Source organism: Neomonachus schauinslandi, chromosome 6 (assembly GCF_002201575.2).
Source record: "Neomonachus schauinslandi chromosome 6, ASM220157v2, whole genome shotgun sequence".
NCBI lineage: Eukaryota > Metazoa > Chordata > Mammalia > Carnivora > Phocidae > Neomonachus > Neomonachus schauinslandi.
In genome coordinates this window covers 83,374,943-83,398,476 of record NC_058408.1, presented here as the reverse complement: position 1 = coordinate 83,398,476, position 23,534 = coordinate 83,374,943, and the positions used below count along the sequence as shown (strand labels likewise).

Here is a 23,534-nt window from a genome sequence, read left to right as displayed (position 1 = left end):
ATAATTATCAAAAACAACTTCTTTTTTCCATATCTGGGACCACACTTAACAGGCACCTACAGAGGGCCTACAGTAGTGCTTTAGGCAAGATTGTCCAAATGTCGTCTTCAACCATCTCACCGGTACAAATGTCTACAATAGGTAAACATTCGTTTATCTAATGAGTGAATTGTTGACACCTTACTTGTCTTTTTCTCTTCTTTAAATTCAGTGAAAAGTTTCTTATCTTAAGAAAATATTGATGAAATTTACTTAAAAAGTGAGTCATCTGCAGGGTACCTGGGTGGCTCAGTTGGCTAAGCATCCAAATCCTGATTTCAGCTCAGGTTATGATCTCAGGGTCAGGGGATCGAGCCCCGCATTGGACTCCACGCTCAGCAGAGTCTGCTGGAGATTCTCTCTCTCTCTCCCTCTCCCTCTGCCTCTCCCCCAACCCCTCCTCAAACTCACACTCTATAAATAAATAAATAAATAAATAAATAAATAAATAAATAAATAAATAAATAAATAAAATCTTAAAAAAAAAAAGTCAATTGCCAGTGAATGGTACTGCTTTCAGAACTTCGAGAGGCTCCCACCCCAGTCTCCCTGCTTAAAAGGTCCCATTCTGTCTCTCCTCCAGCCAGACCCCTCACCACGGGTCAAAGAGTCAGTAAAGCCAGTGGGACCTGCTCCAAAGCCAGCGGTCCCCCGTGAGGCTACACTCTAAGGTTCCAGGACCCTGGAATTCCCTGGAGTCAATAGCCCCAGCCCACTTCCACACCTGCCTGGGACTCTTCTGAGGCCATCTGTCCAAGCACTTGAGGTCAGAGCTTGGACAAAGAGCTAGACAATGACACCAGGGTACAAGGCCCATCTGGCTCTGGGCAGAATGGGTGATGGAAGAGAGGGAGGTGGGCAGGGCCAGGGGCCAGCTCTCCGGGGGCCATCACATTCTAGAACAATACTCCACAAGTCCAAGGCTTGTGAATTTGAGCCTGGCCTACCAGGTCATTGTGAAGGTCTACATGTCAAGGTAGAACATCTTTTTCTTAATGGCCTAATCATTTCATTTCTAACTTTCCAATATTTAGGCATACAATATGCAGGTCTTCATCTCCACTCTCCCTGTAGACCCCTCTCCTCCCCTCTGGTTAAAGTCACATATTTAGAAATCTTAAATTGTTATATTAGATTCTTTTGAAAGAAGTGTTCTGTTCAGTAAAGTAGTATACACAGACCCTTGTTTTAAACATTTCTTTGAACAACACTTCTTGTTCTGCATGACTAGAGTAGGGTACGCATGTGAATTGTTTTCCATAGCTGTGACAAGTGGTAATTTGAAGGTGAAGAAACAAAGCACATTAAACACCTTTCTTCAAAGGAAACTACAGAACTTGGGGTAAAATCCTGTTCTCTGTTCTAACACAACCTCAGTCTTTTTAATTTTGTTCATAAATTATTCCCTTTTCATTTCTTTTTTTAAAGATTTTATTTGTTTATTTGAGAGAGAGAGAGAGTGAGAGAGCACGAGTGGGGGGAGGGCCAGAGAGAGAGGAAGAAGCAGGCTCCCTGGGAGCCAGGGCTCGATCCCAGGACCCCTGGATCATGACCTGGGCTGAAGGCAGCCGCCCAACCAAGTGAGCCACCCAGATGCCCCTCCTTTCCATTTCTTGAAACAATGTCAGTAACTACATTATTGTACCCATTTTAAAGATAAATTGAGCCCCCCCCAAAATCACAAAACACTCTTCTATTTGCAACAGCATGGTGACCTGGGCCATGGAAACCAGCATTAGGAGGTGAAGTAGGACAAAACACCTCTATGGAAACCTAGCTTTCTACGTGCAGGCTGGGGCTTCCCAGAGTTATTTCTCTGCCTTTCGTGGCTTCTGCATTCTGGGGCAATCTGTACTCGGGGGCATCTCAGGTCAAGGGCTGTTTCAGCAGCATGTGCTGCCAAGATTCCAAGTGGGGTCACATACTGTCGGGAACCAGTCTAAGCTGAAATGGATCAATTCTCCCTAATTACATTTTGACCAAGCATGGACAAATGAATTTCATCACCCTGGCATCCACATTACTAATGTCTGGCAGTTCCATATTCTCAAAGCTGGCATAGCTACTGTGTGACGAAGCACACCGTCAGGCTCTCCAGATTTTCTACCACGCTGGTGGCCATGATGTGAATTTTATTTTGTGCAATATTCATAACATCCCCACTACCAGCTCTGTTCATCTGGGTCTTTGGCAGCTCACCACAGAGACCGAGCCACAGGGAAGGTGCCTGTGTGCGGAATGGCAGGTGCTCTGTATGTGGGAGTATATGTGAGTATTTTAACTGCTTTCCAAAGCAATTAGATTATTTGCTGTCTTGACTTAGTTACACTGTCTCCCACCCATTAACTGAACAGGCACAAAGTTCATTGAATTAATAATTAGAGCCTTAGATCTTTATTTCTGTTTTCCACAGATTTTCAATTGTGTACACTGTATCAAGATGGAAGACATATTTTTCTGAAGAGTTGGAATGAAATGGGCTTTAAGAATCTGCACCTACTTGGCCTATATATTTGTAGGTCTTACCATTCCAATCATCTGGCTTCCATAGCACCCTTAAGAGGCTCTTCCTGACCATTCACTTTAAATCATCCTTCTCCTGGGCGTCTGGGTAGTTCAGTTGGTTAAGCACCTACTCTTGATTTTGGTTCAGGTAATGATCTCAGGGTTGTGAAATCAAGCCCCACATCAGGTTCTGCACTGGGTGTGGAGCCTGCTTAAGATTCTCTCTCACTCTCTCCCTCTGCCCCTCCCCCCAACTCACTCTCTCTCAAAAAAATAAAAACAAAATAAAAATAAATTATCCCTCTCCCACTGCCCTGTTCTGTAATCTCCCCGGTATTTGCTAAAAAAAAACATTACATGGCATATTTATTTGCTTCTCTGTATTTGCTGTGTTCCCATACCATGAAATCCAGACATTTTAGTTATGAATTTCTACGATGAAACAGAGTTCTCATATGCCCCTTTAAAAATATAACAGCTTCATTAAGATACAATTCACATATCATATAATCCATCTGCTTACAGTGCAGAATTCAGTGGTTTTTAGTGTATTCACAGAGTTGTGCAACCATCCCTACAATCAGTTTTAGGACATTTTTCTCATCCCCAGAGAAAACATGTACCTCTTAGCAGTTACTCCCGATTTCTGCCCAACCACTCCTCACCCCTCCCCAATCCCAAATCCTGGCATTCCTGGCCAACAATTCATCTACTTTCTGTCTCTCCAAATTGGCCTCTTCTGGACATGTCACACAAATAGAATCATATACTGTGTGGTTTTTTGTGACTTAGCATAGTGTTTTCAAGATTCATTCATGTTGGAACATGTATGTGTCAGTTCTTCATTCCATTTTATTTATTCATGCATCAGTTGATGGATATCTGGGATATTTCTAATTTGGGGTTATTATGCATAATGCTGCAATGAACTTTCATGTACAAGTTTCTGTTTGGACATGTGTTTTAGTTTCTCTTTACTAAATACCTGAGAGTGGAATTGCCCGGTCATATGGTAACTCTACGACATTTAAGCATTTGAGAAACTCCTTTTGAAAGCAGCTGTACCATCTTGCATCTCCACCATCAGTGTGCAGGGGGTTACAATTTTCCTCCCCACCAACACTTGTTATTGCCTTTTTGATTATGGCCATCCTACTGAGTGTGAAATGATATCCTGTGGGTTTGACTTGCATTTGTTAATAATGGTTAATGACGGGCACCTGGGTGGCTCAGTTGGTTAAGCGACTGCCTTCGGCTCAGGTCATGATCCTGGAGTCCCGGGATGGAGTCCCGCATCAGGCTCCCTGCTCAGCAGGGAGTCTGCTTCTCCCTCTGACCCTCATCCCTCTCATGCTCTCTCTCTCATTCTCTCTCAAATAAATAAATAAAATCTTAAAAAAAAATAATGGTTAGTGATGGCGAGTATCTTTGTGGCAGTATTGGCCATTTGTAGATCTCCTTTGGAGAAACGTCTCTCAGATCCTTTGCACATTTTTAAAATCAGGTTATTTGTCTATTTATTATTGAGTTGTGTGAGCTCTTTATATATTTTAGATCTACGTCCCTTATCAGATATTTGATTTGCAAATATTTTCTCCCATTCTGTGAATTGTCTTTTCATTTTCCTAATGATCTTCTTTGAAGTGTGAAAGTTTTTAATTTTGATGAAGTCAAATTTATCTTTTTTATCTTGTCACTTGTACTTTTGGTGTTGTACATAAGAAGGCTTTGCTCAACCTGACGTCATGAAGATTTACTCCTATATTTTTTTCTAAGAGTTTTATGGTTGTAGCTCTTACATTTAGGCCTAAGATTCATTTTAAGTTAATTTTTGTGTATAATATGAGAAGGGTCATATATCTTTTTTATCAGTGAATTCTCAGTGCCTACAATACTGGTTAGAACATGATGATAGACACTTCATAAATGCTTCATGACTGAAAGATTCCATGATGAAAAAAATAGTCAACATAAAGAGATCTTAATAGAAGTTCCTGAAGGGTGCCTGTGTGGCTCAGTCAGTTAAGCATCTGCCCTCGGCTCAGGTCATGATCCCAGGGTCCTGGGATCGAGACCCACGTCAAGCTCCTTGCTCAGTGGGGAGTCTGCTTGTCCCTCTCCCTCTGCCTCCCCACCCCCTGCTCATGCTCTTTCTCTCACTCACTCAAATAAATAAATTAAAATATTTTTTAAAAATAGAAGTACCTGAAGCAATGCTATATCAATATAGCCCACTTCCTGAGGTTTTCAAGTAAAATAATGGATAAGCAATTAAGTTACTTTAAAATGGCATAGAATTCAAAAACACGGTATCTCTCTCCGGGAGTCTTGGTTGTGGGTCAAGGAGAAAGGAGACTTCGCAAAGTTCAATGGCGTCAATCGGGTAGTGAGGAAAGACAAATCTCCTGCGGGTTTTGATGTATAAAACACGTTCTAATCATTTACCTGTAATTCAGCAAAAAGAGAAAATAATTTTTGATGTAACAAGCAGATCTTTCTTACCACTTGACTTTTTTCATATTTCCTTTCTTTCTGTGGTGAATAATAATGTATAATAATAAAATAACTTTACTTATGAAACACCTTCACATATGGCTTATTTGTAAGATTGAGAAATAGCTGATTCCTTCACGCAATCACTCAACTAATATTTTTGACCTGGTTTGATAGGAACCCTAAAAGCACATATGTACTTTAAATTTGATTTGGGTTCTTAGTTTGCAATCATGAAACAAAATGACTCCTTAAACTTGAAAGTTTTCAAATTAAAACCATTTCTTTCCTGAAAGTAATATGTAACATTTGGAAAATACAGAGAAGTTTTGAAAGATTAAAAAATTATCTTTGGTCCTACAACCCGTAAGTATGACAAAAGTTTGCAACTGGAGGAAGTTTCAGGCCTTTTGCTGTGGATTTTTTTTCACATTTTTGTAAATATTTATTTTCCAAGTATTTTATTATGAAAGTTTTCAAAATACAGAAGAGTTGATGGAATTGTATAATGGTTGCCCATTTACCCTCAGCCTCAGTTCAAAGATATTTTATATGTTTTAAAAATCTTTTTGTCTGAAGATATTATTTATGGCGTTTTTTTTAACCAGGATCCAAATAAGGTTCAAGCGTTACATTTGTTTATTATCTCTCTTCAGCCTTCTTTGATCTAGAATGTTCCTGAGCCTTCATCTCTTTCATGACATCAATTTTTTATCATCTTTATTAATGTATATATTATGTATAATCCAGTTGATGTGTATATTTTGGTGAGTTGTGACAAATATATTCACCTACGCAACCACTACCAGAATCAAGATACAGAACATTTCTATCACCCAAAGATATTCTCTTGTGATAATTCCCAGTCAACTTCCCACCTCAACTCCAACCCCAGGCAACCACTGTTCTTCTTGCTATCTTTTCTAGAACTTTCATTATGTGAAATCATACCGTATGTACTCTTCTCTGCCTGACTTCATTTCCCTTGGTTGTGATACCAAGAATTTGTTCCTTTCACTGCCGTGTATTATTCCTTTGTGTAGATATATCACCGCTTCCACAGTTGTGTATTTACTCACCTACTGATGGACATTTGGATTGTTTCCTGTTTGGAGTTATGAGGAATAGAGTTTCTGCGAACAATTGTATATAATTCTTTTTGAGGACACATTTTCATCTTTCCTGAGTAAAACGTGGCCAAAAAGGGAATTTCTGGGTTTTATGGTGGCTGTATATTGAAGAAATTGTCAAATTGCCTTCCCAAGTTGTACACGTTACAGCAGGAATTCCCAGCAATGGTTATGAGAATTCTAGATGCCACATCCATGCCAACAATTGACCTTGTCAAGCTTTAATCGTTATCATTCTAACACTTGTATAGTAATATCTTCTTGTAATTTTATTTATATTTCCCTGATGACTAATGCTGTTGAACATATTTTTGGGTACTTATTGCTTATTTGTATGCACCTTTCTGGGAAATGCCTTCAAATATTTTGCCTATTTTTAAGTGAATTGTTTGTCTTTTGTTATTGATTTGTGTGAGGTCTTTATATATTCTGGATCCAAGTTTTGGCTTAGTACATGCATTAAAAGTAATTTCTCCCAGTGTGTGGCTTGCTTTTTTCCTAATGGTGTTTTTAGAAGAGCAGGTGTTTTAAATTTTAATGACATCCATCTTAGCATTGTTTTCTTTTATTTTTAATGCTTTGTGAACTATTTTAGATATCTTTGTGGTAAAGATTTTTCCCCTACGTTTTCTTCTAGAAGTTGTAGAGAGCTTTTGCTTTCACATGTAGGGATATGATCTATTTGCACACAATCTTTTAGACATTTTTATTGTGGTAAAATATATGTAACATAAAATATTGCATTTTTAACATTTTTAAGTGTACAATTCAGTGGCATTAATTACATTTAAAATGTTTTGCAACCAACACCACCATTTCCAAAAATCTTTCATCACCCCAAACAAAAACTCTGTAACCATTAAACTAGTAAGTCCTCATTCCCCTCCCCCACCCTTCTGTAACCGCCAATCTATTTTCTGTCTTTATGAATTTTCCTATTCTAGATATTTCGTATAAGTAGGATCATGCAATATTTGTCTTTTGTGTGGCTTATTTTACATAACATAATATTTTCAAGGTCAGACAAGTTGTAGCAGTATCAAATTTTCTTTCCTTTTTATGGAATAATATCCCTTGTATGTATGTACCACATTTTGTTGATGTATTCATCTGTTGATGGACACTTGGTTTGATTCCATATTTGTACTCTTATGAATATGTCTGCAATGAACACTGGTGTGCTAGTATCTGAACCCCTGTTTTCAGGGCTTTGGGGTCCATTCCTACAAGTGAGATTGTCAGGTCATGTGGTAATTATGCTTAACTTTGATGAGGAACCATCAAATTGTTTTCCATAATACCTGCATCATTTTCTAATTCTTCTAGTGATCTACGATAATTACAATTTCTCCAAATTCTCACTCACACTTGTTATTTTCCACATTTAAAGAATGATTATTATAGTAATGATAGGTATGAAGTGGTATCTCAGGGTTTTTATTGCATTTCCCTAATGACTAAAGATGCTGAGAATCTTCTCATGCACTTATTGGCTATTTGTATATGTTCTTTGGAGATACGTCTATTCAAGTCGTTTGCCCATTTTAAAACTAGTTTGTTTATCTTTTTGTTGTTGAGTTGCAATTCTTTATATTCTGGATATTAAACTTTTATCAGATCTATGATTTACAAAATTTTCCTCCCATTCTGTAGAATCTTTTCACTTTCTTGATAAAGCCCTTTATTTCATATAAGGCATGAAAGTTTTTAATTTTAATGAAATCCAATTTATTTATTTTTTCTTTGGTTGCCTGTGTTTTTGCTGTCGTATCTAAGAATACAATTCAAAAGCACGAGGAATGGACTTCAGATTTTCTTCTAAGAGTCTTGTGGTTTTAGCCTTTATAATTAAGTCACTGATCCATTTTGAGTTAATTTTTGTATACGGTGTGAGGTAAGGGTCCAGCTTCATTCTTTTACACATGGAAATCCAGTTGTTCCAATGCCATTTGTTGAAAAGACTGTTCTTCCCTCATTGGATGGACTTGGCACCCTGGACTTGGCACCAAAATCAATTGGTCGTAGATGTATGGGTTTATTTCTGGACTTCCCATTCTATTCCATTGGTCTATGTCAATTCTTATGCTAGTTACACATTGTTTTGATTACTACAGTTTTGTTGTAAGTTTTGAAATCAAAAGGTCTAGGTCCTCCAACTTTGCTCTTCTTCAAGATGCTTTTGGTTATTCAGAGCCCACAGAAATTCCACATTAATTTGATGATTAGCTTTTCTATTTCTTCTCAAAGGGCTGTTGAAATTTTGATAGGGATTGAGTTGAAACTGTAGATTGCTTTGGGTATTATTGATATTTTAACAATATTAGGTCTTCCTACTCATGAACATTGGGATGTCTTCCCATTTATTTAGGTTTTCTTTAATTACTTTCAGCAATGATTTGGAGTTCTCAGTATACAAGTCTTTTACCTCCTCCTTCAATTTATTTCTGGATATATTATTCTTTTAGATGTTACTATAAATGGAATTGTTTTCTTAATTTTCTTTTTAGATTGTTCATTATAGATGTAATAGAAACCTAAGTCATTTTTGTATGACTTGGTTTGTAAGACTCAACCTTGTACCTTGCAACTGTGCTGAGTTCATTTATTAGTTCTAGTACCTTTCTTGTGGATTATTTGGGATTTTCTGTATGTAGGATCATATCATCTGTGAGTAGAGATAGTTTTCCATCTTTCTTTCCAATTTGGGTGCTTTCTTGTTCTTGTCTAATAAACTCTAACTAGAACTTCCAGGACAATGATGAGTGAAGGCATCCTTGTCTTGTTCCTGATCTAAGGGGGAAAGCTTTCAGTTTTTCACCACTTAGTATGATGTTTCCTTATGATGTTTCACCATAGTGATCTTTTCATGTTATGGAAGTCCCCTTGTGTCCTTAGTGTCCTGAGAGTTTTTATCAGAAAAGAGTGTAAAATAGTTTCAAAAGCCTTGACTGTGTTAATTGATATGATCATGTGGTTTCTTACTTTGTTGTCAATGTCATATATTACATTGATTTTTTTCCATTTTGAACCATTATTGCATTCATGAGATAAATCTAACTTGGTCATGGTGCATAATCCTTTTAATATGCTATTGAATTCAACTTCCTAGTATTTTGTTGAGGATTTTAGCATCATGTATTCATAAGGGATATTGGTCTGATCTTTTCTTCTTCTGATGTCTTTATCTAGTTTTGGTATTATGGTAATGCTGGCCTCATAGAATGAGTTAGGAAATTATCTCTCCTCTTCTACTTTTGGGAAAGTTTGGAGGAATTGCTATTAAATCTTTTTTAAATGTTTGGTGGAATTCACCAGTGAAGCCATCTGGTTCTAGTTGTTTCCTTGTTGGGCGGTTTTATTACTGATTAGCTCTCTTCACTTGGTATAGGTTTGTTGAGATTTTCTATCTTTTTCTTGAGTCAATTTACATAATTTGTTTGATTAGGTCCTTTTCCTTCTTTTAGGCAGATAGAATGTATTCATGTATTATATATTTCCTCCTATTATTATCATTTTTTCAAAGTCAACATGCATTCAGAATTAACTCAGTTTCTCCTCAGAGTAAAATGAAGTTCTCTACATTTCTGTTAAAATGTTAATGTTTTCCCTGAGAGTAGGTTTTACCAGCTGGAGCTCAACTCATTTACACCCAGAATTTTTGTAATGACAGGAATCTCTCTCCTTCACTGAATCATCCATTACTCATTTACATTTCAGGATAATGCATTTTCAGAAGGAAAATAACAACCAGTAGTTATTTAAAGAGCACTGCCACAATTAATCGGCTGTTTGGCACCACTCTCCTCTTCAGGACAAGTGGATACTTGCTCTTAGTACCAGGATCTATTTTACTGTATTGACTGTGGTGGTAGTTGTAAATTGAAACATGTCTCACAGTTTCTGCTCTAATTAAAAGCATCATAAAATGCGGTTGAATTCCCTGATCCAAAATATTTGACTCATCAAGAGTTTTCTCACATCAGTTAATGAGTTCATTAGCTAAACTCCTTAAATTAAATCCTTCATCAGCATTATATGTGGGCAAAGACACAAAATCCTCATCCATATATCACATAAAAATTCATAGCAATGCAAAGAGAGCAATTTCCTATAAGTATTTAATAATAACATTTTTGAAGAACTTCAACTTCCATTTAGAGATAAGGGGAAGCCTGGAGAGAGGATATTGCCCACCAACCAGTAGATTCTCTTTAATACTCTCCTGTCAATGGCTTAAGTATCGGTCAACAACCAGTAAACTGTAAAATAATGCCAATGATACCATTTCTATTCGCAGATCCATTATTTCTGTAAACACTTGTTCTGTTTAGGATGTTCTAGAATAAATTAAGCAGTAAGTGACTCTCAACTTCAGCCCAAAAGGTCTTGGAGTGAGGGTGGGAGGTATGTTGGGGATAGTGGTCAGTTTGGTTGAAGTCCATCTCTTTTCCAAGTTTAAAACAAACTCTGTGTGTGTGTGTGTGTGTGTGTAAAGAAATCATAAGGCATACAAATTGGATGACATTGTTAAGTCTTTGACCACTGGTACTACAAGGAAACTGTCAATCAGAACAGACATCTGCCACAAGCAAACAGCCACTCCCAGATGAATGTAAGCCACGATGTGTGTGTGTGTGTGTGTGTGTGCACGCGCATGCACTTGTATGTGTGTTGTGTATGAATATGCCAACTATACGTGTGTTGCTTGTGCAATGTGAGGAAGAAATGAAAGTGTGGAGGCCAAGAGGAGAGAGGAAAGAGATAGAAAAAGGTGAGAGACATCAACCATGCTGATTACAATGACCTACACATTTTAAAAATTCTTTTAGTTTTTTAAAGCTTTCAGCTTTTCAAAGTGCTTTATCCTATCTCATTTTATCTTATTTGTTTAATAACAAATCCTCTGACTTTATAGCTTCAGTAGAGAACTAGAAAGATGAGATTCGAAAGTTGTCTTCTAATTCTCAAGTTGGACATGTTTTCCTTCTCTATGTGGCTTGGAGAAATATGTGTTTCCCAGACTCTGGGTGAGACCCTTGCCCTTGAACCATGTGAACTCAGTCTCCCAGACACAATCTAAAGTGATTCTGCCACAGTACATTTGTCTGGACAGCGGAGACTTTGCTTCTTCTGCCAGCCCCAGCGAGCTCTGTCCTTGGATCATTCCTCATTCCTCACAGTCTGATTTTCCTGCTCCTCTAGATGTTGGCTCTGTTCCCGACCTTGGTGCCAGCTCAGCTTTTGCCAGTCTTCCCAAGGATACAATCTTAGCCCCTGTTTCTTGCTTTATTGTTCTCGTGTCAATTCCAGCAGCCTAATGAGTCTCGTCTCCCTACGCGACTGAAGATGAGCACATGGTTCTCACATTTAGTGTGGTCATCATTCATTTGTGTGTGTGTTTGGCCAGTTGAGAAAGCAAAGCTTCATGTGACCCGTTTTTTCTCAGATCTCTTCAGTCTGTGTAAACACAGAGCTGCATCTACAGTTAGAGCCACTCCCAATATTGCTTGCACCTCAAAGACCCGCCCCCATTCCCATCTTTTTCATGAGGCTTCAGAGGGTTCTCACTTCGGTCTTCATGTGGTGTCTGCTCATTTTTTCTCTCTTCTTCCGAACTCTGCTCACCCTCCTTTTGGCAATATGCCTACATTTGATACAGCCCATCAATGATTATAAACTTCGTGAGGATGGCCATGTCTGGTGAATGTCAAAGGCACTGTACCCCTTCTTCACTTCTACTAAAGCTTCCTTTGCCCTTTCTAACCACTTTTTTGCCTTTTGATGCTATTAAAGTTGTTTCGACGATTGCCAATTCTTAAGGCCCTGATCTCTGCCTCTAGAGTGCTTCTGGATGCATCCCTCTGATGATGCTGGTAATGTGCCAGGGCACTTGAGGTACTAGAGCTTGGCCACGTTTTACAGAGGCCCGACTGGGCCAAACACTCTGGTATTATAGCAAAATCCCTTTCCTCCACTTTCACACTAACCTCTGTTAAACAACTATCTGAACTTTAGACAATGGTAATATACTAGATTATATGTGACCAGGAAATCTACAATATGGTTTTAGAGTCTTTAGAGACTCTACAATGTTAGAATCAATCTCTCCCCATGCTCTCTCTACCGTTTTTACTCTCTCCACTGCCCCCTCCTTGGTCCTTATTTACCTCTGACCATTTCAAAGTCTTGTATCTCTCTCTCTCGGTCTCATTCCCTCATATTATGAAGAGATTGCCTCGGAGCAACCCAGATTTTCACCATTCCAACTCAGCAACTGCAGAGGAGACAAACCACTTCTCTCTTTCAAAAGCCATACACAACATCTCACCAAAGACAAAATTTGTCCCAGTTTGAGTCACGTACTTTTCCTCGGGTCAATCACTGCAGCTTGGAGATAAGATATCAAGACTGAAAACATCATTAAGTCCTTATAAAAGATAAGGTGGGGCAATTCCACAAAGAAGGGAAAACACTACTACCAGAAGAAGGGAGTAAGGAATGCTGGGCAGGGATAAAAAAACAAAAACAAACAAACAAACAAACAAAAAACCACAGTAAATGCTTAGCTGAAAAACAAATGTCTTACAAAATTTTATGGAGAAAACCTTAATTTTTCTTTTTTTGGCCACACAACTCTGCCTAGACCTCGGAGATGAATCCATGGAGGTGGGTCAGAGCAATAGCTTCTGGGCAGACGTACTCCACACTCTCCCATGCCCGACCATGACCGGGGCTCTAATACTGGGCATAGCTGTGTGCCAGCCTTCTTGGCCTGGATGAGTTTCTTTCTTAGCAGACTCTTCAATCTTCCATGCCATAAACTCATGGCAGGCCGCCCCAATGTCAGACCTACAAGCATGTTCAGTGTGTCTAAATCCTAAGATGAGTAATCCTTGGGACTCTGGAAGATGCATAATGTCTTGTCTTTTCCATAATTATGGGGGGAATAACAATATCTGCTTCTATCAATGTCTAGGATTCTCTCAGTGATTAATTACTTGGAACTTCTGTAAAGTGTTTTAAGGTCTTTTCAAATGATAATGATGTAAGTAGAAAATATCTAATTAATACATGTCATGATTTTGGTTCAGTTAAAGAAATTTATGAATGTTTCTATTTTTTTGTGCAATGCTATACTTTACAAAATGCCACAGGCAGAAACTTTCATTCTCTAAATCAAGGCAGTTATATTTCTGGGATCATTTATATATAACCCTTACCAAAAGCTGGATCACGGAATGGAGGACATTTAGACATTGTTTCTACCATTCCACCAAGCCCTAAACTTATTTTGTCAGATTAAAAGATTGTATCTAGATTGTTCCATTTTTTTTCTAGATCCCACATTATCAAAATTTTAAGCAAAAAGAATAATGATCTGAACTGGCCTATGGAAATACAATTATAGCATGCTTTTGTATAGCTCAGGAAAGAAAGCATTAGATGTTGAGGATCCAGTTATTAAGGCCTTACTTTGGTTTCTTTTGTTTATGAAGACAGCTCAGGTATGGTAGCTGTTGATTCGAAAATTTCTATGTCCAGCTTCAAACTTTCTTTGATGTCCTGATTGTACAAGCCATTGTCTCCTCAACACCTGCATCTGTCATCATCATAGATCCGTTGAAGAGAATTCTTAATTCTTCCCTCCCTAAATGTGCCCCCCCCAAAACCGAGTTTTCTCTGTCTGTTGTTAAGATATCTCTCAGCTTGGACCCACCCTTCTAGCTCCTATTTTGTGATGCTTGGGCTGGGACTCGACCAACCCCATTCCTGCTTTGCGAGCCGCTCCCCTAACAGGTGGGGGATGCTAATGGGAGACTTCAGCCTGAGGGAGGAGAAGGGGACTCTCCCTGTTTCTGGTCTGCTTTCTCTTCTGGTCCTGTCATCCTGTTCCTGTCAGCGTGACCTTGACAATGCTGTTTCACCTGGCCACAGTTCATTCCACCACCAGCAGGGACTCCAGACTGAAGTTTTTCCAGATGTCATTATACCTCCATAGAGAAGCCAGCGGCGCCATCCACCTGGCATCCCCTTCTCAAAGGTCTGGATCCTCGTTCTTCGGGGCTCTTCCTCTAAGCTGAGAGAGGATAGCAAAATGCAGCTCCCCATTTTCATCTTACTGTCAGCTCTATGGGACCCCTTTTCCAGGCCGCTAGACATCATCATTCCCTTTGGTCTCCCAGCCCTGTGAAGGAGAGCTGTTACCTGGGGGCACAACCTCAGGGATACCTTAGTGTTCATTTTCCCTTTTTAGTTCTTTAATACCCAGGGCTTTAAAAAATACTAAAATGCTTATATTAAGTTACCTCTGTTAAAATAACCAGTACGAGGGCACCTGGGTGGCTCAGTTGGTTAAGCGACTGCCTTCAGCTCAGGTCATGATCCTGGAGTCCCAGGATCGAGTCCCGCATCGGGCTCCCTGCTGGGCAGGGAGTCTGCTTCTCCCTCTGACCCTCCTCCCTCTCATGCTCTCTCTCATTCTCTCTCTCTCAAATAAATAAAATCTTTAAAAAAAAAATAAAAATAACCAGTACGATTTCTTTCTTCTAACAAGATCGGGACTGAAATACTTTCTATCTTGCTTAAAGGAATGGCACCCACCTGTTGACTGAGACCAAACACTGGAAGTCACTGATTCCCCTCTCCCTACATAACAGACAGCAAATCCATTAGCAAATCTTCAACGATCCATCTTCAAAACATATCCTGAATTGGACCACTTGTCCTCACCTCCATTTCTACCACCTTCATCTCAGATGCTATCTTTTTTTTTTTTTTGCCAGAATTCCTGCTAGCCCCCAACCAATTTCCTGAATCTGCCCTTGCCCTCTATGTTATCAGCCCCTAGATGTCTTACCTCAGCCAGACTGATCTCTTAAAACTAACATCAGATAATGTCACTCTTCTGTTCTCAACTCTCTGATGCCACTGTTTGTGCCTTAAATAGATCCAGACTCTGCCTAGGCCCTCAGGGCTTTCAGGATCTGGCCCCAATACCCTGTCTGACTTCCTGTCCTACCACACCCCCACCTGCTCACTCTCCGAAGCCACTCCGGCCCCGCCTTGAACGTGCTGCATTCCCACTCCCCTCAAGACCTGCACCTGCTGTTCCTTCTTCCCAAAGCACTCGTCTCCAGGATCTTGGTACAATGCCACCTCTTCAGGGGAGCCTCCTCCTGGCCAGCCTCTCTAAATAGGAAACCTCCTCCCTATCTTCACCCCCAGCACATGAAAGCAGAGACATTTCCTGACTTACTCATTGCTCCTAGCATAGAAATAGCTATCACTGATGTGCCAAGCGCAGCCCAAAGCACTTTAAATGTATCAACTGAGTTATTTTTTAAAAGATTTTATGTATTTATTTGACAGAGAGAGGGCACACAAACAGGGGAATGGGAGAGGGAGAAGCAGGCTCCCCACTGAGCAAGGAGTCTGATGCGGGACTCGATCCCAGGACCCTGGGATCATGACCTGAGCTGAAGGCAGATGCTTAACCGACTGAGCCACCCAAGCACCCCTTAACTGAGCTATTTTTCATAGCAATTCAATTAAGTAGTTATGTTACCATTCCTACCTTTATATGAGAAAACAGAGGCACAGAAAGGTGAGTATCATTCACAAGGTCACACAGCTTGAAATCAGAAGAGCCTCGGAAGATTCAAATACAGAACCTCTGGCTCTAGAACCCAAGCTATTGATGTCTCCAGTATTCTGCCTCCTGTTGCGTTAGGAATTCAGTAGATATTTACTGAATTAACAAATTCGTAGCTAAACATATGTCTTTCAGAGTCATTAAGTCTTGGACTGGATCTTGGCTCATTTGCTCACTATCTAAGTGAGTTCCTGATTTTTCATTGCATCTCTACAATTTAGCTAGAGGTGTGCTATTGGGTCAGTTAGTTAACCTCTCTGAGCTACAGTTATTTGTAAAATATGGTTAGAGCAATAATCCCCTGACAAATGAATAAACAAACAACAAATAAAAAGCAGAAACAGATCGGTAACTACCGAGAACAGACTGGTGGTTGCCAGGGGGGAGGGGGGGGGAGGGGGTGGAGGGAGTGAGCAAAATGGATGAGGGCAGTAGGAGGTGCATGCTTCCAGGTACAGAATGAATAAATCACGGGAATAAAAGGTACAGCCTAGGGAATACAGTCAATAGTATTGGGTTTGGGGGTTTTGAGGGGTTTTTGTTTGTTTTTAGAGAGGGAGAGAGAGAATCCCAAGCAGGCTCCATGTCCAGTGCGAAGCCCAGCGTGGGGCTCAATCTCACGACCCTGAGATCATGACCTGAGCCGAAATCAAGAGTCGGACGCTTGGCCTTTTGGCCGGAACCGCCATCTTTCAGTAATTCGCCAAAATGACCAACACAAAGGGAAAGAGGAGAGGTACCCGCTATATGTTCTCTAGACCTTTTAGAAAACATGGAGTTGTTCCTTTGGCCACATACATGTGAATCTATAAGAAAGGTGATACTGTGGACATCAAGGGAATGTCCAAAAGGAATGCCCCACAAATGTTACCATGGCAAAACTGGAAGAGTCTACGATGTTACTCAGCATGCTGTTGGCATTGTTGTAAACAAACAAGTTAAGAGCAAGATTCTTGCCAAGAGAATTAATGTACGCATTGAGCATATTAAACACTCAAAGAGCCAAGACAGCTTCCTGAAGCGTGTGAAGGAAAATGATCAGAAAAAGAAGGAAGCCAAAGAGAAAGGTACTTGGGTTCAGCTGAAGCGCCAGCCTGCCCCACCCAGAGAAGCACACTTTGTGAGAACTAATGGAAAGGAGCCCGAACTGCTGGAATCCATTCCCTATGAATTCATGGCATGATAAATGTAAAGAAAATAAAAGACCTCAAGACTGTAAAAAATAAAAAAGAGTCGGACGCTTAACCCACTGAACCACCCAGGTGCCCCTCACCCCACCCCCGTCAAAAGAATCATAATAGCGTTGTATGGTGATAGATGGTAGCCACACCTGTGGAAAGCATAGAGAAAAAATAGAATTGTCGAATCACTATGCTGTACACCTGAAATAATGTCACATTGCGCATCAACTGTACTTCAATTTTTTTAGGAAAGAGTAATATTCGCCTCAGAGGACCACTGTGGGGATACAAGTTACTGCAAGGAAAGTGCCCAGTGCAGAACTTGAGCTGGAAGTAAAGATTAGTTTAGATATTATATTATTATTATTAATTATTATTATCTATACAGAAACTCCTCAGGAGAACTTTGAGAACTTTAAAATCCTTTATAAGATAACATCACTCTAATCTGTATAGATTTATAATTCTGTTCTCTATGTTGTTCATTTGGTTGCAAATAACTGAAATTGACTCTAAGTAGGTCAAGAGGCAAAAATAGATATTCTTAGAGAGGTCAGTGGTGTATATCACTGAATCCAGAGAAGAAAGGAACAACTGAGCCTCTTTAGGAAGAGCAACAGCGAGAGATGTTCTAGAGAGCTCAGTCAGCCTGTGGACTTCTCTTCTATAGCACAGCTGTTAGCACAACTCAGCTCCGGAGACCACAATTGTGTGTACCTCCCATAAATTTCCAAATTTCTAAGAGAGACTCTGATAGACTCTGTTCAAGGAGGGCCAGAGATCCAAAGTTAACATAAGCAGGCATGACTGTGCAGATCCACTCATGGGTGTCAGGGGCCACTTCCATTATAGAGAATTGCTGCAAGCCAGGGAGCCATCCCAGGATTTTTCTCTGAAATTACACGTGTTGGCTGCCCACCCCCCACATATGTTTACTCACACATATTGAAAGATGGCTCTGCTTAACATAGTCTAATTATCACACATAAAATTGCAACTTTGCACATCACTTTCCCAACCAGAGACAACTCAAAGTCACATTCAGCCATTGCCTCGAGATTCAGTAATGTCATTGAGATCCTGTGTTCCCGGGCCAGGATGTCTGTTTGAAATAAATTCCTCCACTATGATTCTGTCTCAGATCACAGTAACCCCAGAAACCATGGGTACATTTAACCACTACCACAAAATGGTAAAGAACAGGAAGAGAGGGATGCCTGGGTGGCTCAGTCGGTTAAGAGTCTGCCTTCAGCTCAGGTCATGATCTCAGGGTCCTAAGATCGAGTCCCGCATCAGGTTCCTTGCTCAGGGAGGAGTCTGCTTCTCTCTCTGCCTGCCGCTCCCCCTGCTTGTGTGCTCTCTCTCTGACAAATAAATAAATAAAATCTTAAAAAAAAAAAAAAAAGGAAGAGAGATGAAAAGGGAAAAGAAAAAAGCCCATAATTTGTTTATTAAAATGGAGGTAGTAACTGTTCATTCCTCAGAGACTTCACTAGCAAGCAAAGGAATGGTGGCAGAGGCCGTAAGTATTCGTTTCTTGAGTTGGCCAAGAGGTCATAGCAGGTGTTGATGATTTCTCTTCTCTCCCATTCAGTTCATGGTGCCATTACCCCTCACCCAGAATCAAGAATAATAACCCAGCCAGGGTTCACAGTTGTTTTTCCTTGGGCTTGCTCCCAATGCAAAGCAAGAATATATATGAGAAAAGCAATCAAACAAAAAGTCAAGGCTTTCGTTTACCTCTTCAGTTATCTCATGGAGGCATACCTATAATTTGGCAATCTAGATTTTGAATGTAGAGGGAGAGTCAGTCACATCACATGATAAACTTCCTCGTACACTCAGAGTTATAGATCAGCCACCAGAAATGATTTTTAGTTTAATATTAAATGATAAATATTAAATATTAAAATGATAGAGGTGCACATTAGGACTATCTCCCCTTATCTGTTCCAGAGGACAAGCCTGGGGGTTTTCCACTTAAAGTCCATGGCAGGGCTTTCTGTAAACAGTTCTAGCTTTAGTCCTTCTTGACCTTAGTCAACCCCTCACTAGTCAACTTTCTTTGTGCATTGGGTTAACCTAAACCTTTAGTTCTGAGAGACCTGAGACTTTGATGATCCAACCTGTGAGTGTCAAGTAATTTTCCATGACCTGCCATGGAAACGCAAGGATTTCTTCCAGTTTCAACCATCCTTCCCCAACATGGCAGCTGACTATAATGACTGATAGTCAAAGGCCATCATCCCACCCACCCCTACTACTATTTTTTTTCTAATTTCTTTAGTCATGTTAGTCACTTTTAATGATGAGATAGCAGTCTCAGCTTTCCATTCAGCAAAACCTTTGCTGTGACCCAGGGTAGGAGTATTCCTTCTTTAGTACTAATATCTCCAGAACAGAAGAATTCAGTCACATGGGAATTTAGAACAAATATTTCGAGAGTGAGTCATCAGGAGAAATGGTGAGAGGCTCCACTTCCATTTCTGTGTTTTGTTCTGAGATCTGTATTTTCTGGCAGTTAGTAAGATGGCAGCCTGTATTTCTGGCTGGTTAGTGCCCAGAGCGCAGCTTGCAAGAAACGCCAAAACACACTGTGGAACTGTTTGTCAATTTGCATTGGCTCTTGAACAATGCAGAGGTGAGGAGCGCCAACCCCCATGCAGTCAAAAACCCACGTATGACTTCTGACTCCTCAAAATCTTAACTACCTACTAATAGCCTACTCTCAACTGGAGCCTTACTCATAACAAAGAGTCTATTAACACGTATTTTGTATGTCCTATGTATTCTATACTGTATTCTTACCATAAAGTAAGCTGGAGAAAAGAAAACATTGTTAAGAAAATCATAAAGAAGAGAAAATGCTTTTACAGTACTGTACGTTATTTGTTGGGAAAAATCCATGTATAAGTGGACCCGTGCAGTTCAAACCCATGTTGTTCAGGAGTCAAAAGTTTATAGAGTCATGTGATCACCACCATCATCCAAATATAAGACATTTTCATCACCTCTAAAAATTCCCTCATTCCCTTGCTTTCCTCTGTCTTTGAAGGCAAGATAACAGATTCAAAATTAGCCTTAGTCCCCTCAATGATGGAAGGTATCCAGATAATTACCTTTCTTGTCACCAGAAAACTGCCTGGGCCCTGGAGCTGTGTCAGGAATTCCGGGTAGATAATTGTTGGCAAAGCAGACATTCAGAAAAAGCAATGAGGGGGGCGGAGCAAGATGGCGGAGGAGTAGGAGACCTGGATTTTGTCTCCTCTCAGGAATTCAGCTGGATAGGGATCAAACCATTCTGAACACCTACAAACTCAACAGGAGATCGAAGAAAAAAAGAGCAACAACTCTCTCATCAGAAAAGCGACCACTTTCTGGAAGGTAGGACGTGCGGAGAAGTGAATCCGAGGCGATATTCGGGAGGATAGACGGCGGGGGAGGGGCCTCCGGCGGCCGCTTCTGGCAAGTGATAGAGCCGCGGAGCACAAAATCGGAACTTTTAGAAGTCTGCTCGCTGAGGGACGTCACTCTGGTGGCTAAGCGGGAGGTGGAACCCTCCGGGACAGTGTGGTCTCAGGACCCACGGGTCACAGAAAGACCGGGGGTGCCTGAGGGTGGCAGAGCTCCCAGGTATCGGAGCAGGGAAGCCGGCTGCAGAGGCGGAGCCCAGGCGCGGGCTCTCAGCTCGGGGTTGCCATACGTGATCCGCAGCACAGTCGGGCCCCTGCTCCTCCAGCAGGGACCCAACAAGCGGCAGACCCGGGGAGACTCACCTTCCTCCCCTGGGAGGAGCCGCGCGGGAGTGCGCCGCAGGGATCTGCTGGGTTTGGAGACTCTGCACGGGGTCGGGTGCCAGAGATAGAAACGCGCGGTCACAGGCCGGGTGAGCACGGAGTGCGGCCGGAGACCAGGGAGACGGGAGTGACTGACGGCTTTTCTCTGGGGGCTCACTGAGAAGCGGGGCCCCGAGTTCTCGGCTCCTCTGGGGCGGAGACTGGGAGGCCGCCATTTTCACTCTCCGCCTCCAAAGCTGTACGGAAAGCTCGCAGGGAACAAAAGCCCCTGAGAGCAAACCCGAGCAGATTACTTAGCCGGGAGGGGGCAAGGGCGGGGCAGGTCTGCCTCCGGCAAAGACATTTGGGAACCACGGCAACAGGCCCCTCCCCCAGAAGATCAGCGAGAACAGCCAGCCAAGACCAAGTTTACCGATCCATGAGAACGGCAGAACTCCAGCGCTAGGGGAATACTGCACATAGAATCTATGGCTTTTTTACCATAATTCTGTAGTCTTTCAAAGTTAATTTTTTTTAACTGTCTTTTTTTTAAAAATTTTTTTCCCTTTTTCAACCAACATCTTATCAATCCTTTTTTTTTTTTTAAAGACTTTATTTATTTATTTGAGAGAGAGAGCATGAGAGAGGGGAGGTCAGAGGGAGAAGCAGACTCCCCGCCGAGCAGGGCGCCCGATGCGGGACTAGATCCTGGGACTCCAGGATCATGACCTGAGCCGAAGGCAGTCGCCCAACCAACTGAGCCACCCAGGTGCCCCCTTATCAATCCCTTTTTTAAAAAACATTTTTATTTTTCATTTTTAGAGTCATATTCTCTCCCTTCATAGTAGTTACCCGTATTTTTGGCATATATATATAAGTTGTTCTCTCTTTAAAATTTTGAGATAGTTTCTTCTAACAGATCAAAATATACCCTAAATCTCTACTGTATGGTTTTTTCTACTCCCCTGCCTGATCACATTCTCTCCCTTTTTTTTTCTTTTTTTTTTAAATCCTCTTCTTTCTTTTTTCAAACAACGTCTTATCAATTCCTTTTATAAAATTTTTTATAATTTTCATCTTTATATTCATATTCCATCCCTTCATCATATCAACCCTTATTTTTGTACATATATAAGTTTTTCTTTCTTTAAAATTTTGGGAGGCACTTTTTCCTAACAGACCAAAATACACCCAAAATCTAGTGTGGGGCACTGATCTATGTACCAGCCTGATCATATTTGATCATATTCTGTTTTTTTTTGTTTTGTTCTGTTTTTGTTTGTTTTTATCTTTATCTTTTCTTTTACTTTCTTTTTCTTTTTCTTTTTTCTCTCTTTCCCTTTCTTTTCCCCCTGCTTCAGGTCTTTTCTGATTTGTTTAGAGTATATTTTCTGGGGACATTGTTACCCTGTTAGCATTTTGTTCGCTCATTAATCTATTCTCCTCTGGACAAAATGACAAGATGGAAAAAATCACCTCAACAAAAAGAACAAGAGGTAGTACCGACTGCCAGGGACTTACTCAATACGGACATTAGTACGATGTTGGATCTAGAGTTCAGAATCATCACTTTAAAGATACTAGCTGGACTTGAAAAAAATATGGAAGTTATTAGAGAAACCCTTTCTGGAGAAATAAAAGAACTAAAATCTAACCAAGTCGAAATCAAAAAGGCTATTAATGAGATGCAATCAGATATGGGGGTACTAACTGCTAGGATAAATGAGGCAGAAGAGAGAATCAGTGATATAGAAGACCAAATGATGGAAAATAAAGAAGCTGAGAAAAAGAGAGATAAACAACTACTGGATCACAAGGGCAGAATTCGAGAGATAAGCGGTACCATAAGACAAAACAACATTAGAATAATTGGGATCCCAGAAGAAGAAGAAAGAGAGAGAGGGGCAGAAGGTATATTGGAGCAAATTATAGCAGAGAACTTCCCTAATTTGGGGAAGGAAACAGGCATCAAAATCCAGGAGGCACAGAGAACCCCTCTCAGAATCAATAAAAATAGATCAACACCCCCACAACTAATAGTAAACTTACGAGTCTCAGAGACAAAGAGAAAATCCTGAAAGCAGCTTGGGAGAAGAGATATGTAACCTACAATAGTAGAAACATTAAATTGGCAACAGACTATCCACAGAGACCTGGCAGGCCAGAAAGAACTGGCATGATATATTTAGAGCACTAAATGAGAAAAATATGCAGCCAAGAATACTATATCCAGCTAGGCTGTCATTGAAAATAGAAGGGGAGATAAAAATCTTCCAGGACAAACAAAAACTAAAGGAATTTGCAAACACAAGACCAGCCCTACAAGAAATCTTGAAAGGGATCCTCTAAGCAAAGAGAGAGCCTAAAAGCAACATAGACCAGAAAGGAACACAGACAATATACGGCAACAGTCACCTTACAGGCAATACAATGGCACTAAATTCCTATCTTTCAATAGTTACCCTGAATGTAAATGGGCTAAATGCCCCAATCAAAAGACACAGGCTACCAGATTGGATTAAAAAACAAGACCCATCGATATGCTGTCTGCAAGAGACTCATTTTAGACCCAAAGACACCCCCAGATTGAAAGTGAGGGGGTGGAAAACTATTTACCATGCTAATGGACACCAAAAGAAAGCTGGGATTGCAATCCTTATATCAGACAAATTCGATTTTAAACCAAAGACTGTAATAAGAGAGGAGGAAGGACACTATATCCTACTCAAAGGGTCTATCCAACAAGAAGATCTAACAA

General features: G+C 40.5%; 1 pseudogene; it reads left to right on the top strand.

Moving 5' to 3' along the window:
• The first annotated feature begins 16,524 nt into the window (after positions 1–16,524).
• Positions 16,525–17,002, top strand: LOC110586043 (annotated as a pseudogene).
• Positions 17,003–23,534: the final 6,532 nt, after the last annotated feature.